This window comes from Pomacea canaliculata, linkage group LG13 (genome assembly GCF_003073045.1).
Source record: "Pomacea canaliculata isolate SZHN2017 linkage group LG13, ASM307304v1, whole genome shotgun sequence".
Classification (NCBI taxonomy): domain Eukaryota; kingdom Metazoa; phylum Mollusca; class Gastropoda; order Architaenioglossa; family Ampullariidae; genus Pomacea; species Pomacea canaliculata.
The window spans coordinates 15,364,620-15,381,113 of NC_037602.1; positions in this window are offsets into that span (position 1 = coordinate 15,364,620).

Genomic DNA, 16,494 nt, shown 5'->3' on the forward strand with positions numbered 1-16,494 from the left:
AGGTAAGTATTTCATCAACTGAACCAGCCAGCCTCAGCAGAACTAGACGTTCTTCAACAGTGATGTGATGACAAGTACACATTATTATTACGATTACACTCTGTCTGTCTGTCTTAAACATATTTATCTCTGCTATTTTGCCATCTCCTTGCTATTTGACTTCCCTCTTTCCTTCATTTACTAGTCTGTGTGTGTGACACAGCTCTCTGACAAGCACCTAAGTAACCCCACAGCACGCAGGAGAGAACAGCTATCCCAAGGAGAATATTCCACACAGCAGATGCTCCTTGTTATTATTTTGCTTGCTGCCCTGCCCCTTAAGAAGATTACGACTTTCCAGCTTTCGCACCAGTGAGAGAATAGACTATTCACGCTGAATGGTTCAATGAATAGTGACGCCTCGCGAGAGTCTGTCGAGAGTCTTTGGCACGCCTTGGGGTATGATGGGTAATGACGTAGCATGCTCCACCGACTCACTTACACTCGTCACACACATTTTTTCGTTTTTAAAGAAATCGCATTTCTGTTAGCTGATTGCACTGATGTCGTCAAGTAGAAGGATTTCTATGGATTTTACGCTGTGTTTGTTATCTAGGGCACTAAAAAATAGGTATTTTTCTTGTTGTTTTTTTTTTTTAGCATTTTACAACCAGCTGCACAAGCATTTTAATATTATGTTAGATATTTTGGAGGAGCTGCCTGTTTAAACGTTTATGTAAGCTGGAGTATTGGACAGAATCGTGTTTGAAATGGCCATCTAGTCCTGTACTAAGTACGTACACTCCACAACGTACTGACCACCTATACACACCTCACCGTGCCCTCCTCTATTGTAGCCTCCTCAACAATGATGTAAATGTAAAAGTATACAACACCTCACCGTGCCGACCTGTTACATTGTCTCGGCAATGATGTATCAACGTGTGTGGGTCGCCACGGTGTCAGGGAAGCCTGATTAATGATGATACATGTATACTCAATACAGTGTAGGCCACTGAGCCGCGGTGATTGTGCAAACTGCTTAATTGTAGCTTAAAATATTTTTGATAATGCATAAATTACAATAAATAATTAAAAAATAAATGTTTTTGATCACAATCCTTTCTCTTAACTTTGTGTCATTGTAAGGTGTGAATTGGTTAGAATGGCGGCCTCCGTCAAACCAGGGAGTCAGATGGCCAGATGGCTAGATGAGCGCCAGTCAAAGGGTCTGACAAGAACAGAAGACTAGAGGAGAGGTAACCTCAGTTAACCGACTGACATTGCCTTGAGGATTGACGTTTAATTAATAGATAGTTAACTTTATACCAATATTGTGCCCATTGTTGGGATTACTATTTGTGACTTTATCAATGCACGTGCCATTATTCCACAGTGACTGTAACAACTTAAAGATATAATGTGTTTGATAATTTATAGATAATATAATATTTATGTATAATATTATATATTATGTAATATTTATGTGTTATGCCGGACGGGAAAGCATCAACAAAATCATTCTTTGTGTTTTTAGTTTAGTCAGAGAGCACGCATGTCAGACCGTGTGGTTGTGACCCTGCCGACCCGCTACACTCGCTTAACAGATGCGCCATGTACCCAGTTAATGAACCATGCACTCAGTACACATTTCAGTGATTGCAGGCTTTGCCAAAATATAATTGTATCTGTTTCGAAATGATGTAAACGGATACAACAAATCTACAAAATTCGTTTTAGTTCAATTATATTTTGGTAAATTAGTGCCTGCGGTGCAATAAGCAGGATTTTGTTTTAATTTGCACAATGACCTTGCGCATCCGATGACAAGGCATTGGAACGAGTGCAGCATCCGAGTTCTTCACCCTCCCCATTGACAACTGCCGCAACAAGGGGGACAACAAGGGGGACAGCAAGGGAGACAACAAGGGGGACAGCAAGGGGGACACACTGGGAATATTGCGCCAGATCTTCTGTTTGCAATCTTTGTAAAATTAATTTTGTTAAAAGGCAGTGACCTTTACAGACCGAGTGTCTCTGGATTACTTGTTCACTGAAATCGGATTTGGGAGGTCCATTGCGAAAGGAGGCTTTCAGTGGTGTGGAGGTTGGATGGCTTTTGTGCATGTGGTGAGCCATAACAAACATTCTGAGGTCTGGCTGCAGTTCAGACCTTGTTCTCAAGGGCTGGGTGCTCAATCTCGCCCTAAGGAAGTCAAGTCCATTTTCTTGTTGACGCAGAAGACGAAACCAAAGGAAACAAAACAAATCGCATGTACAAACTTGTTAGTGTGTCGTCTGGGCTGGAAATTATATCTATTCATTGCACTTACGGAACTTTGATACTAATTATTTTCATTGGAAAGCCATCCGGAACAAGAAAGCCGTTTCTTTGTTTTGTATGACATTGCTGGCCATTGCCTGATGGGTGTGGAAGTTGAGTCTATTCTCCATACGAAAGCAGAAACAAAAAAATGACTTAAGAATACCTCGAAGAACTAGTCAAAGCTAATCAAGAAGGCAATGGTTGTTCTTTCAGGTTGTACTTGGAAAAGTGAGATCCTTCTCCGACAAATTTCACCTCGGAGCGCTTATTAGCTATGTCCGTGCTTTATTATTTCTCTCCTTATGTTTGCAGGGCGTCCTCGTAGAATCGATCACAAGCCTCAACTCCCTCAAATCCTCCCCACCATCGTCACATTCCCCTGCAGCAGCGATGACAGCTCTCCAAAGAAATGGTGAGACAAAAAACTGCGTCGATAGCAAGGTGGAGACGAACAGTTGCACATGACATCAGGGGGCTTAACTTTGGGAAACGGAGAATGGAAATACAAGAAATAACGAAAACTGTGTCATTGCAAAAACTAACGAGAGAGAAAGGAGGGACAGATCGGTTACTTTATTTAAAAGCCATCCTCGATCTAATCAGAACTAACCCACAGAGAAACGCGTACTTTCTCACGTGCACACACACACACAACCACACAAACACATGAAATAGTAGTAATAAAGAAATTACAAGCATCGCGGATCTAATTAGGTCTTATTAGAGAACTTTCGATGTGTGTGCGTGTGTGTTTGAGTGTGTGTGTGTGTGTGTGTGTGTGTGTGTGTGTGTGTGTGTGTGTGTGTGTGTGTGTGTGTGTGTGTGACTGCGTGTGTGTGTGTGTATTAGAGAGTGCTGGGCGGTAGAATCACACCCTAATGAGCGGTCGAAGTCGGGTATCGATGTGTGTATGCGTGTGTGAGTGAGTGAGTGAGTGCGTGTGTGTGTGAGAGAGAGAGTGTGTGTGTGTGTGCGTATATATATATATGTGTGTCGTGTGAGTGTGTGCGTGTGTGTGTGTGCTGGGCTGTAGAATCACACCCTAATGAGCGGTCGAAGTCGGGTATCAATGTGTGTATGCGTGTGTGAGTGAGTGCGTGTGTGTGTATGTATGTGTGTGCGTATGTGTATTTGTGTGTGTGTGTGTGCCTGTGTGAGTGAGTGAGTGTGTGTGTGTGTGTGTTGTGTGTGTGTGTGTGTGTGTGTGTGTGTGCGTGCGTGTGTGCTGGGCGGTAGAATCACACCCTAATGAGCGGTCGAAGTCGGGTATCGATGTGGCGATGTTGACTAAGCCCGGCCAGCGGAGGGGTGCAGCACCAGGCTGAGCATCTCTGTGACTGCAGCGCCACTAGGTTCACACTTCAAGCGGCGCTGGTGTCGCTGATAAGCAAGAACGATCACTCCAGTGTCATATGCAAAGCCGATGATCCCCCTTTACAAATGATCTGATTTATCGTCTGTGCCTGGCTTCTCGCCTTTGACCAACGTGGCCAGAGTCAGTCTAGCAGCCATTTAGAAATCAGATTCCTGAAAACTTTGAAGTAGTATACACAGAGCGCCGAATACAGGGGAATATAAAGCGAATATTACAGAAAAGTTTGGACAACTCAGTACACAGCTGACTAGGGAGGGTCGCCACTCTTCTCTTTCTTTTTGTGCTGACGATGGCTGAGGTCAATGAGTAAACGATGGTCTTACAGCCCAAACTTTTGTTGGGATATGATTAGCAACTTCTATTATTTAAACCCAACTAACTAGTTCCCTTTAATCGTCTGACTGTCAGATAAAAAAGAGACAAAATGAACATTAGATGATGTGAACATCCTTTGTCTGTGCTGGTAAAATCTGAGGTAATGTTTAAATATTTCATCATGTTCACTGCTCTTTAACCCCCTGTTACTGTAGTTTTCCAAGGAAACCTACATTTTTGGAGTGAATAGTTTTCAATGATTGTCCCTTACTTAAAACCAACAGATCTCGCCAACTCTCGCGAGATGCGGGCTTCACTGATGATTGACTGAGCCATCCGCTTCCAAAGACACACAAAAAAGAAGAACATGTACATCTGATGAGATGCGCACAGTTGTGTATTGTGGTAATACTTATCTTAAAGACCAAGAGTATGAAGATTTTCTGGGTGGTGTTAATTCGTAAGACAAATTTCGGGAATTCGACTAGCTAGTGATGAGTTCGCTGCACAGGAGACTATAGACAAAGCGACGGTCAAGCACACAACACACAAACACAAACATCAGCAAATATCCTAGAGTTGTCTAAGCTGAGAGTGAACAACTGAGGGATGAACAGACCAGTCCGCTTGATTATGATTTTGAGGCCGTAGTCTAAAGCTTTGAACACGGATGCAGTTTGAAAAACTGGGAGAAGTGGTCCTCAGAAGTAGTCCGGGGACTGTGTCGTCTGATGCGTGGCCCGGAGAGGAGGGCAACACAGACAAGACCCAGACTCACGTGGTACAGCACCAACGACTAACGCATCACTAGTTGTGACAGGTGTGGCGAGGCCAGGCCGTGAGGACAAGGGTGGCACAGGGTGGCCATCTTGTAGTCGATGTGAGGTCGGACTAACATCACTGGAGGAGGTGGAGGAGGGGTGTAGCAAGGCCTGCTCCCCCCATACAGAAGACGGTCTGACGGCTTCACTGTGAGCCACGTGACGTGTGTCCAGCAGGCGTGGAGGTGACTGGCGCGTAGCGAGCAGCAGCAGTAATCCAGGGGAAAGGGGGGCAACTCAACAGCAGACAGGAACTTCCTGGTGGCGGATGCTGACGGGAAGAGTAGGAGTGGTTCAGTCTGCCCAGCTTAAGTAAGGCAGATAGCATTAGATGATGAGGCCTCAATGATAACACCGAGACACCTGACGTGCCGGTGAGGAGAGTTGCTTGTGCCAGAGACAGTAGAGTAGTGGATGACACATGTTAGTGACTTAGCGACTATTGCAATGATGTCAGTATTATTGTCATTCATTATTCCAGTCTTTAGCTTGTTGGTGAACAAACGATACTGTAGGCTGTGTGGTTGTGCATTCCAGACGCTACCAGCTGTCTGTTATCAGCATACTATAATACAGCTGTGTATTATCAGCATACTATGATACAGCTGTGTATTGTCAGCATAGTATAATGCAGCTGTGTATTATCAGCATACTATGATACAGCTGTGTATTATTAGCATACTATGGTACAGCTGCTATCAGCATGGTATGATGCAGCTGTGTATTATCAGCATATTATGGTACAGCTGTGTATTATGTATACTATGATACAGCGGTGTATTATCAACATACTATGATACAGCTGTTATCAGTAGACTATGATACAGCTGTGTATTATCACCATACTATGGTACAGCTGTGTATTGTCAGCATAGTATAATGCAGCTGTGTATTATCAGCATACTATGATACAGCTGTGCACTATCAGCATACTATGATACAGCTGTTATCAGCATACTATGGTACAGCTGTGTATTATCAGCATACTGTGATTATCACCATACTATGATACAGCTGTGTATTATGTATACTATGATACAGCTGTGCACTATCCGCATTCTATGATACAGCTGTGTATTATCAGCATACTGTGATACAGCTGCTATCAGCATACTATTACAGGAGACCTCAATGGCAGACGGCAGATCAAGTCGTTGGATGAACACATTCAATAAAATGAGGTCCGATAAGAGAGCCTTGAGGCAAGTCAGACTTTGCGATAGTCGTCACCTACACACGGTGCGCTTAGTGAGGTAAGACTGGAGCCACTTCAAACCTCTACCGCTGAGCCCGGAAGTAGCATGAAGTCGCTAGAGAAGGATGTTAAGGTCAAGTGTATCGCAGTGGACAGGTCCACGATGACAGCACTGCCACTCGCTTCATCGCCGTCTCGGTCGAGTGATTCTCGCCAAAGATTGACTGAAATGATTGAAGTAGATTACCGCCGGGAAAACGGCACAGGGGCTGGACCAGCACAGCATTTTGAATACCTTGGACGGAAAGGCGAGACTGGAAACAGAGTAATAGGTTTTGAACTGATGAGGGTGGAGACTGGGTTTCTGTAGATATCGGGGGAAGTCACTCTGCTTAAATAACTAGGGGACAGTACCAGTAATTACTGGAATCGTCAAGTCAAGGCACCCGTGCAGGTAAAGAAAACAGGGTTTCTTGAGTGACTTTGAGATGCTCTTCCTGACCTGAGGCTTGGTGACACCAAAAAAAAAAACTTGAAAAATGCTTTCAGAAAAATATTAAAACTAGGTTTGTGAGACTTTGGCGAAGCCCTGCTCTCATGCTATCACCTTTTTAAAGATATTATTTGAAGAAATAACTCGGGCAGCTGTTTGAGAGGAATGGCAATAGATTGGAGGCTTTATTAGCCCACATTTCCCTCAAAATGTCATCGACACACTTTGTGTGAGTCTGTGGCGGGTCCTCTGTCCGGCTGGCTCTTGTAATCAGCTCTCTCGTCTGTCTGGTCGGCACTAACACACGCACGCATACAGACAGAAAACATAACACGTGAATAAACTATCCCCGCAAAACACACACACACACGCACTGAGTGAACTAAATCCTACAACAAAATCTGTCAGGACATTTGCAAGGACTTGTGGAAAAAAGTTCATTTCCGCTGAGTTCATGGTGAACTAGCTGTGCATTGTGGGCTTGTTTCTGACGAGGGCAGGTAACCAAGACAGCAGTGACGTGCTTACTCACCATTTGCTGGTCTAGACCACGACAACATGTCTTCCCATTCCTCACCTCATGTGTAAAAAGTAAATGTTTTACAAAATCTATAAGCCATTAGACAGCAGGAAGCAGTCGCAGTGTTGGCGCTAAGAGCTGTTCGTGTCTATACACGTAGATGGAGTCGCTTCACAAGCTTTGATCACGCCCACCCACTGAGAGAGAGAAGGGCAAAAAAAAAAAAAATGATTCCGCGGTGTTTTTTCTTTGCTAATGACTCCTGATAGATGCCAGTTTCCTCCTTGCCTTAATTTACAGTTGGAGCAACAAAAGAACTAGAGACATTGTAAGAATGGCATTGAAAGCCATTTGTAGAGTGTCATTGATTCTTTCATTCATCCATTTACTGATGCACACACTGATGACCAGGAATACTGTTCGTAGAAAAAACACAATCCCCCTCTAAACAATTAAGCCTCCAATCTCCCTCCTCTCACCTTTTGCCCTCTCTCTTCCCCAATCTCTCATCGCTGACTCCCCTCTCCCTCTCCAGTCACACCTCTCTCTCTCTTTTTAACATCTAAAAGGCACGCATTCAGGAAACGTCCATCATTCACACCCTTTCATTCGCACGTGCTCAGTCCTAGTACTCTATAGGTCCCTGACAGAAGGCCATGACCAGACAATGCGCTGCGACTGGATAAAGACAGCAGTTTTAATCCAAATTTTGGATGCAAGTACACGTGTTTGTTCTGAAGAAGAAAGCCATGGATAAATTTGTGCTGCGAAAAGGAACTGATTGCGGTGGTTTTTTGAAAAGAAAAAGTGAAGAAACGAGCGATGTGCAAGTTTTGGGTGCTGGAGCCTATGAAAAACCAGAAAGACCTGCTACGAAAGTAAGAAAGTATGACAATGAATACTTGAAAACTGGTTTTACAAACATTATTGTTGATGGTAAAGAACGGCCACAGTGTGTTGTTTGCCTCGCAATATTAGCTCCAGAGAGTATGAAGCCAAACAAACTACGGCGCCATTTGGAAACTCGCCATGCGGAATTAGCTTGCAAACCTCTCGAATTTTTTGAACGAAAATTGCAAGAATACAAAAGAGACAAAAAAAAAACCAAAAAAAAAACACAACATTTGTTTCACATACATTAATTCATAAGAAAGCTTTGATGGCTTCGTATCAAGTTTCCTATCGCATTGCTCAAAACAAAAAAGCACATACGATCGGAGAGTCATTAATACTGCCTGCAGCAATGGACATTGTACGGACCATGATAGGAGAAGATGCTGCTACGCAACTGCAAGCCATTCCTTTGTCAAATGACACAGTTCGCCGAAGAAAAACTGAGATATCTGAAGACTTGTCTGATCAGTTGATCAGTCGTATAAAAAGCAAAAATTTTGCTTTGCAGTTAGATGAAGCTACTGACACTGCAGGTGACTCACATTTGATTGCTTACATTCGTTATGTGTGGGAAAATAATCTTCTGGAAGACTTTTTATTTTGCAAGAAAATTGAACGCAGAGCAACAGCCCAAGATTTTTTTGGGATTGTCGATGACTTCCTTAAGGACCAAGGCATTTCCTGGAGTTCCTGCGTCGGCTTGTGCACAGATGGCGCCCCTGCAATGGCTGGAAAGAAACAAGGGTTGCAATCTCTTATTAAAAAGGTTGCTCCAGACGTAGTTTGGACTCACTGCATGATCCACCGTGAAGTTCTAGCTTCCAAAGATTTGATGTTGAGTTGAACACAGTGCTAACAGATGTCATAAAAATGGTGAACTTTGTAAAGAACAGTTCTTGCCAGATCTCGCCTGTTTTCTCTGATATGTCAAGACATGGGAGCCGACTATGACACCTTGCTCTATTACTGCGAATCAAGGTGGTTGTCGCGTGGAAAAGCTCTCGCAAGAGTCTTTGAATTGCGGGAAGAATTGTGGGTGTTTCTGAAGGAGAACTCTTTCAACAAGGCTGACCTGCTTAAGAACGACCGATGGCTGCTGCTAATGGCATATTTATCGGACATATTTGAGAAGCTGAACGTTTTGAATACTTCTATGCAAGGGAAGGACACCACCATATTACAAACAACTGACAAGATGAATGCTTTCGTCCGAAAAATTTCGCTGTGGACGCAAAAGATACGCCAAGAAAATATTTTTGATATGTTTCCGTGCTTGTGTAAGTGCAAGGCTGACAACTTGAATCTTGATCAGGTGAAGAATGTAATTATTGCCCATCTAAACGGACTGCAAGAAAGGTTTCAGCATTACTTCGCTGAAATTGATGTGACTAAATACGACTGGATTCGTAATCCATTTCTGGCTGATCCTAGCACAAGCGGGTTGTCCACGGAAGAAGAAGAGCAGCTCATCGACCTTTCGAGTGACCAATCCCTGAAAATGGTCTTCCACACAACACCAGTAACAACATTCTGGATTAGCATCAACAGTGAATATCCTCTCCTTTCTGAGAAAGCAATGAAAGTTCTGCTGCCATTTCAACTTCATATATGTGTGAGCAAGGATTTTCAGCATTGGCAGCACTAAAGTCGAAATACAGAAATCGTGTGGACGCAGAGGCTGAGCTGCGAATAGCAGTGGGTAAGAACATCGCACACAGGTTCGCTTCTCTATGCAACAGCAAGCAGGCTCAACCTTCTCATTAATCAAAGTGAGTGTCCAATAAAATGATATTTATTAGAATTTGCTTTAGTAAAATTTCATTAACAGTTATACTTCTTGCAGATACGAACTTTGTTCTTCCGTTGTTGATTTCCTCGACGCGGCGTTCGAGGTTAGCTAAAGCTCCCCCTCCCCCCCCGCTCTTCCACCGACCTAGCTGGCTAAGGGGGGTCGCGGACATACCGGTGTTCGTCAGGGGGGTCGTCACATGTAAAAGGTTGAGAACCGCTGATCTACGGCATGTTGCTCTCCATGACATTTAAACAATACAGACGACAGGCGGCACCTTTGATCTACACCCGCTCATATCCGACAGAAACCTCCCAGGTGGTTGTTGACTAGTACTGCGCTCTTTGAGCTTTGTAGAGGGAGTGGATGGTGTGAAGGACATCTTTGGTGCAGAGTCTTTGCCTCCCACGCCACAACCACTCGTGCCAGACTCTATCAAATGCTGTTTCAAAGTCGACAAAGCTTTGGAAGATATCACGACGATGTTGTAGAGGCTTTCTTTTATCAGGATGCAACGACTTGAAACTTTTAAACTAGTCTTTTCTACATCTTTTAATATGCGCTCCTGCTTGGTGTCAAGCCAGCCTCTTCTTCTCCTGGCAGTTCTTCAGCAGCAGGCTTGGTGCCACTGGGATACTTTGGATGCCACCTTACTCTGGGTGGCTGGATACCTGTGTAGTTTTGATATTGTTTACTTCTTTCTTTCTTTCTTTCTTTCTTTCTTTCTTTCTTTCTTTCTTTCTTTCTTTGAAAGTGGTTTTGAACTCTTAGCTGCGAACGTTAGATTGGCGGCCCTGGAGTATCGGGGATACTCTGTCTCTTTCCCACCTGATTGAGAAGCACATCTTGTAGTGGTCAACATCCTGGCCTCTGGCAGTTACCAGTGTCAGATGATGTCAGGCTATGTACGGCTATCCAGACCCTTTTCTATAGTATAGCCAGGTCTGTAGCCCCTACTATTGTGGTGCATTTTCCTGTTTCCTCTGCTTCACATTTCAAGACCTGTTTGGACCAGAATTCACAGAAGAGTTGCTTTGTCCCGTGTCTTGTTGTGGACTGTCTGTCATCATCAGAAGCTGCCTACTTCCCACCCCACCTCCTCCCCAGCGTCACGTGGTCATGGGTGAGCCTCATCACACCGGACACAACTTTCTCTAAAAGTTTCTGCTGTCATTGGCTGAGTACCGCCGCTAGCAGCGCCACATTGAGATGTGTTTGCATACAAGATAATGAAGAGAAATACAAAGCTCCTGCCTTGACAATGCCATCTGTGAGAAGACAGGATGTAGGCAGGTTTGCTGTTTAGTTCAGTAGCACCGAGGTTTAGACAAGCAAAGTCTGTTGACAGGAGACTTTGTCAGTCTGCTGCGCGGGGAGAAAGATTCAGACCGGAGCGAGGTTTCAAATGATTTTTTTTCTAATTCATCAGACATTTGGGTTCCAGATATAATATAAAATCAATCTTATCAGAAAATCACAAAAGTAAACTAAGCTTATGAACATAAAGATGCCTTAGGACAATCGACTGATATGTGGTCTGATGCCTAGAGCTACGTGAGGTACATCGACAATATAAGGCTACTTCCACTGGGATAGCTTATAGCTGAGACTATTATTGTCATAAATAAAAATGTTGACATCTTGTTGACATAACTTTTAACTAATCAAATCATTTTGTCTGTCGACCCTCGATTTTCGTTATTTTAATTTAAGAAAGGAATTAATTTTTTTGTGGCAGATCATTAGCTCTGGGAAAAAAAGTTAACAACAACATCAAATACGACTACAAATCTTCTTAATGAATTTCTGCAGGAGTGCATTACCCAAAGAGTGCAATATCAGACTCGTAAGTTGATGTTTATGCCGATGTAAGGGCTGGAGACAGCGAGGCACAGTGGTGTGGATTAAAACTTCTTATTTATGAGTTTCATCTAGCGAATATCAACAGCTTACTGCCGTCAATGACTGACGATATAATATATGTGTCTTGCTGGCGACTCACGGAAATCAAGCAGATATCCTGCCAATATCCTGAAGCCATCCTGCCAATATCCCTGGGACGTCACCCAAGCACCCGCGGAAGATCCGGCGATCAAAGGATGCTCACTCATCACGTGACCAGTTGAGTGGCAGTTGCACGCTAGAGGACTAGGTGATGACTAACTAGTTCTGACTACTTGCAGCCAGCTCTAGCCATTACCTTTCAGCAAGATCCCACTTGTAGACCCCAGGATGGTAAGGACTAGACCCCGGGGACAGACCAGTTGTAGACAGTGTCATAGACCTGTAGACCTGCTATAGACAGGAGGGAGAACTGTTGTGGATATTTTAATGCAATTTATCTTTACATTGTGTGAAATTAGTCTTATAAGTTTTATATTTAATTTCTTACTTTAATTGTCATGACATGTACATTCTTTAGCATGTAGCTTAGTGCTAACTGTGTTGTGTTTCATAACATGTCATTGCTAGATAGTGTTTTTATTTGTTTACTTTTTTCGGTTATCGAGATGCTTGTGATGCTCAGCCATAAAAGTCCTCAATAAACATAACTAAAACTAAACAATAATTTTGTTGTTTGTAATAATCGAATGATTTAAGACAGACGCACACGCACATGCATTCGTGTGTCTGTCATTCTGTCTATCCGCCCTCCACCCCACCCACTCATTCCTTGCATGTGTCCGTCTACTTGTGCGTATCTAGGTCTGTCTGCTCTCAATGGACAGGTCTAGTATTTCCCTAACAAGGAGAACGAATTAAGCCCTGGTCTCGGAAGCTGGGAAACTTTTGCTGATAATCGATGTCTGTAGAAGATGCTGGGGCAGCAGGCAGCACTGACCCCGTGCGACCCCACAGGGTTCGTTTAGTCTCGGGCCACCGGAAATGAGCTAACTTCATCCATGGCGCCGTGTGTGTGTGTGTGCGGTGTGTGTGTGTGTGATACACAGAGAGAGAGAGAGAGAGAGCTCCACCCTCTGTGAGAACAAGCTGCAGGCAAGATGGAAGCAGCCACAAATAGACTGGAAGCGAGGGTCTGGCAGGTGCAGGCACGTGCGGCGGACAAGTGAGAAGATACGGGTGGTACGTGAGATGACAGACGGGTGTCACGCCACGAGATACACGAGTAGCAAGCAGACGTTTGGGGCAAGTAAATGCAGTTAAGCAAATGTTTGTGCTACTTTTCTTGTTTACAAAAGATTTGTTTCTGATGCCTGCACTCGATTAGCGTGTTTATGTTTGAGATTTCTTCCTCCTTTTAAACTCAGAGCTTAAAACAGATCCTCCAGAAAACCCGAGCTAAATAATGGGATGCTAAATCGTGGGTAAAAGGCAGGTAGCGGAATTAGTTTGGAGAAGACTTCTGTGGTACTCACCTGATGGATCACCTGTGTCCCTCGGCGGTCCCAATCTTTTCTCTCTATCAGAGGCTTTGATCGGGTAAGTCGAAGAGAAAAGAGAACTGTACACTTTGTGTCACTGAAACTAGTCATGAAATATAAGGAAAGGTATATATTATTACCTTTTTTCTTCGCTTCTCGCTTCGTATGTTTGGTTCCCAGTCACTTAATCCCCAGACACTTCATCCCTGACACTTCATCCACGACACTTCATCCCCTAGACTTTTAATCCCTAAGCACTTCATCCCCAGACACTTAATCCCTAAACTAAATTCTTAACTATAAAAATTATGAAGTCAGCGAAAAATTTAATTGAAATTCAAATTCAAACCATGCTATTAACTTCAACGTCATTTGAACATCAACAACATTAGTTAAAGTTCATATAAGCTAGTAAATTTAATGTTCTTCAACAATATGATATGAAAATTGTTCTTGAGTGTCGGGATGAAGTGTCGGGATGAAGTGTCTGGGATTAAAGTCTAGGGATGAAGTGTCGGGATGAAGTGTCGGGATGAAGTGTCTGGGGATTAAGTGACTGGACACCGTATGTTTAAATTTCACCATGTGGGGTCGCAGTCATGAAGCTGGAGTAAGCAAAGTATTTTGTCTCCGTGGTTATAAAGCGACCTCCAGTGTACGTGGAAGTTCTTTACCTCTGGGGTCGTTGATATAAATCAGTGGCAAAGATTTCCCGAGATGCAGTAACATAAAGCAACATCGGAGAGATCTGGATCCGACACGTGACTACACAGACAAACAAGTTGTTTACAGACATCGACTTGCCTCGCGTCACGAATACGACCTTTGATGGCCGCTCCTTCCTTCCTGTCAAACATTAACACTGAGCATTTTCACAAAAACCTGAATCAAGTGAGCAATTCTTTGTCTTCATGTCAGCTTAAGAGGTTTCTAGCAAAGCTTTGACAAGACAAGATATTTTTGCCAGGTACACGAAGCAAGACAACATAAACATTGAGTGCAAGTGTTTTATCCAAAGGACAACTTGAGCTTACAATGCTCTTTAGGAATTTGGACAAGTTTCGAGATTTTGTAAAAAAAAAAAAAATTCCTCTTTCGTGATGTTTTTGCTGCTTTTTTCTTGGCTTGTTTGTTCTGTAACGTTTTGCATTGACTCTAGTCTTCACATTTATTCCTTGTCTGTTTCTAACCTTGTTATCGCCAATCCAAAACTTGGGCTTTCTGTTTGTTTTGCCTCTAGCTGCTTATCTGTTTATATTTTATTGTCTTCGCTTGTTTTGTTTTGCTTGTTTGGTTGGTTTTTTTAATTGTTTGCTGCTTTTTCTTTTCTCACTATAAAAATTTGTGATTCCGTGTGGATCTCGTGAAAAAAACAAATAGTACATAAATAAAAACAGTAAGCACTCACTCACACACGATACAAGCAGGAATGTAAACACTGTCTTTTCGTTTTCCAGTTTGTGTTTACTGAAATTCTTGATGCTCTTGACCACATCATTCTTCGCCAGGTACTTCACATGTCTTTTGGTCTCTACAACACTGTCACAAAACGGTTTACAGTCCTACCTGAGAGACCACACTCAGAGATGGTCAGAATACTACCCGAGACTCCACTCCCCCGCCGTTAAGATGTTACAGTTGCTCTCTGAGTTTAATCCTTACACAATGCTTCTTGGCCTCCTCTTCAGGCTGACAAACAGTAAGAAAAGTAAATAAAATAAAAGTGAATTAAATAAAAAGAAAAGGTAGATGGTAAGAAATCAACAAAGAAGGAAAGAAAAGAAATAGGGAAGTTTAGGGAGGAGAAAGGAACAGCAACAAAAAAAGGAAACAAACAAAACAGTCACAAGTATTATAGCCACCAGTGTCTTCACAAACAGAAAGATCCTCGGCAAGAAACATCCTTGGAATTTACGCACGCACTCACATTCCCATTACCTCGTCCTTGTAAGAAAAGTCCTCATCCCTGATGTCAAAAATAATTGGTTGGCAAGGAGAAGATGACTGGGAAACGGATTGAAACAGCAGACAGGCTGCTAATGCTCTCCCTGTCTTCAATCACAACTACGAGGATGCTGTTGCTTTGTCCACCAAGCTCCGCTGCTGTGGCCATGCTGTAGGTCGTCGTCGTCAAAGTCAGTCAGGTGTCCACCAACTCTCCACAAAGAGTTTAGATGAGCCTGGGAATAGTCTTCCTAGTCATTACAGAGTGTCTGTGAGTGGTCAGTCTTTTAGTCTAAATAGAAAGACACGAGATAATTTTAGTTCCAAACTCTTCAAGTCGACCTCTGTGTGCTTCTTACTGTCGTCAGGTAATGGAGGGACGCTGGAGTGGGAACAGCAACTGCCACTCTTGTCAAACACAAACACTGCAAAACTGATTAGTTCAATAAAAACACGCTCTGAAAAGAAAATTATACACCCACAGAGAGAGAACAAATGAACAACAAATAAACATGACTTTGTTCGCGAGGGTAACAGAATAAGCGAAAGTTAAGCTTTTTTGCATCTAATACTTGAACTAAATAAAATTATTAGAGTAATTCAGAACAAGACAATAAAAACATAAATTATAATGTGTACAAATAATATAATAATAATAATAATAATAATAATAATAATAATAATAATAATAATAATAATAAAATTTGTAAAGCCCATACTCACACTCCTAAGGAACATGCTTTTAGCGCTTCAGAACAAGAACAAAAAGGTGTTGTAGGTGTTGGAGATGTCCCACTTTGAATTTGTACAGAGAGAGAAAGAGAGAAAGAGAGAAAGAGAGAAAGAGAGAAAGAGAGAAAGAGAGAAAGAGAAAGGGATAGGAGGAGAGAGGCAAATGACATGCCGTCCTCTGGTATCCAGCTGTAGAGGATGCTCACCCCCGACTCCCTCTCCCCCCACATCCCCATGTACCACACGTTGTGCAATGAGGCGTGACGTGGACGGAAGGGGAGAGAAGCATTTAATGGTTGCGGTTCCTGACCTCCATGTCATGGCGGGAGACAGGGACCAGCCCGTCACACGGGGTGAAAAATCGGTCTCGTGCTTTTACAGTGATACCTCGGTTCTCGAACGCCTTGACTTTCGACCAAATCGGTATTCGACCAGGAAATTCGAGAAAATTTTGTCTTGGAATCCGAACAAATATTTGGAACTCGAACATCCGAACGTCCGAGATGAGCCGAGTTGAGCCGAGTTGAGCCGAATGGCGTTCATTCGGCCCAGCGCGCCTTGCTTGCGTCATCAGTGACAATAACCATCCCCCTTCCCTCCTCCCTCCACATTCATTCCCTCCTGCCATAAAGTTTGGTACAGGTACAGTAAATGAAACACAATTTACTGTACTGTACTGTACAGTACATTTTATTTTATTTTTGTTTTGTTTTAATAAATACACGTTT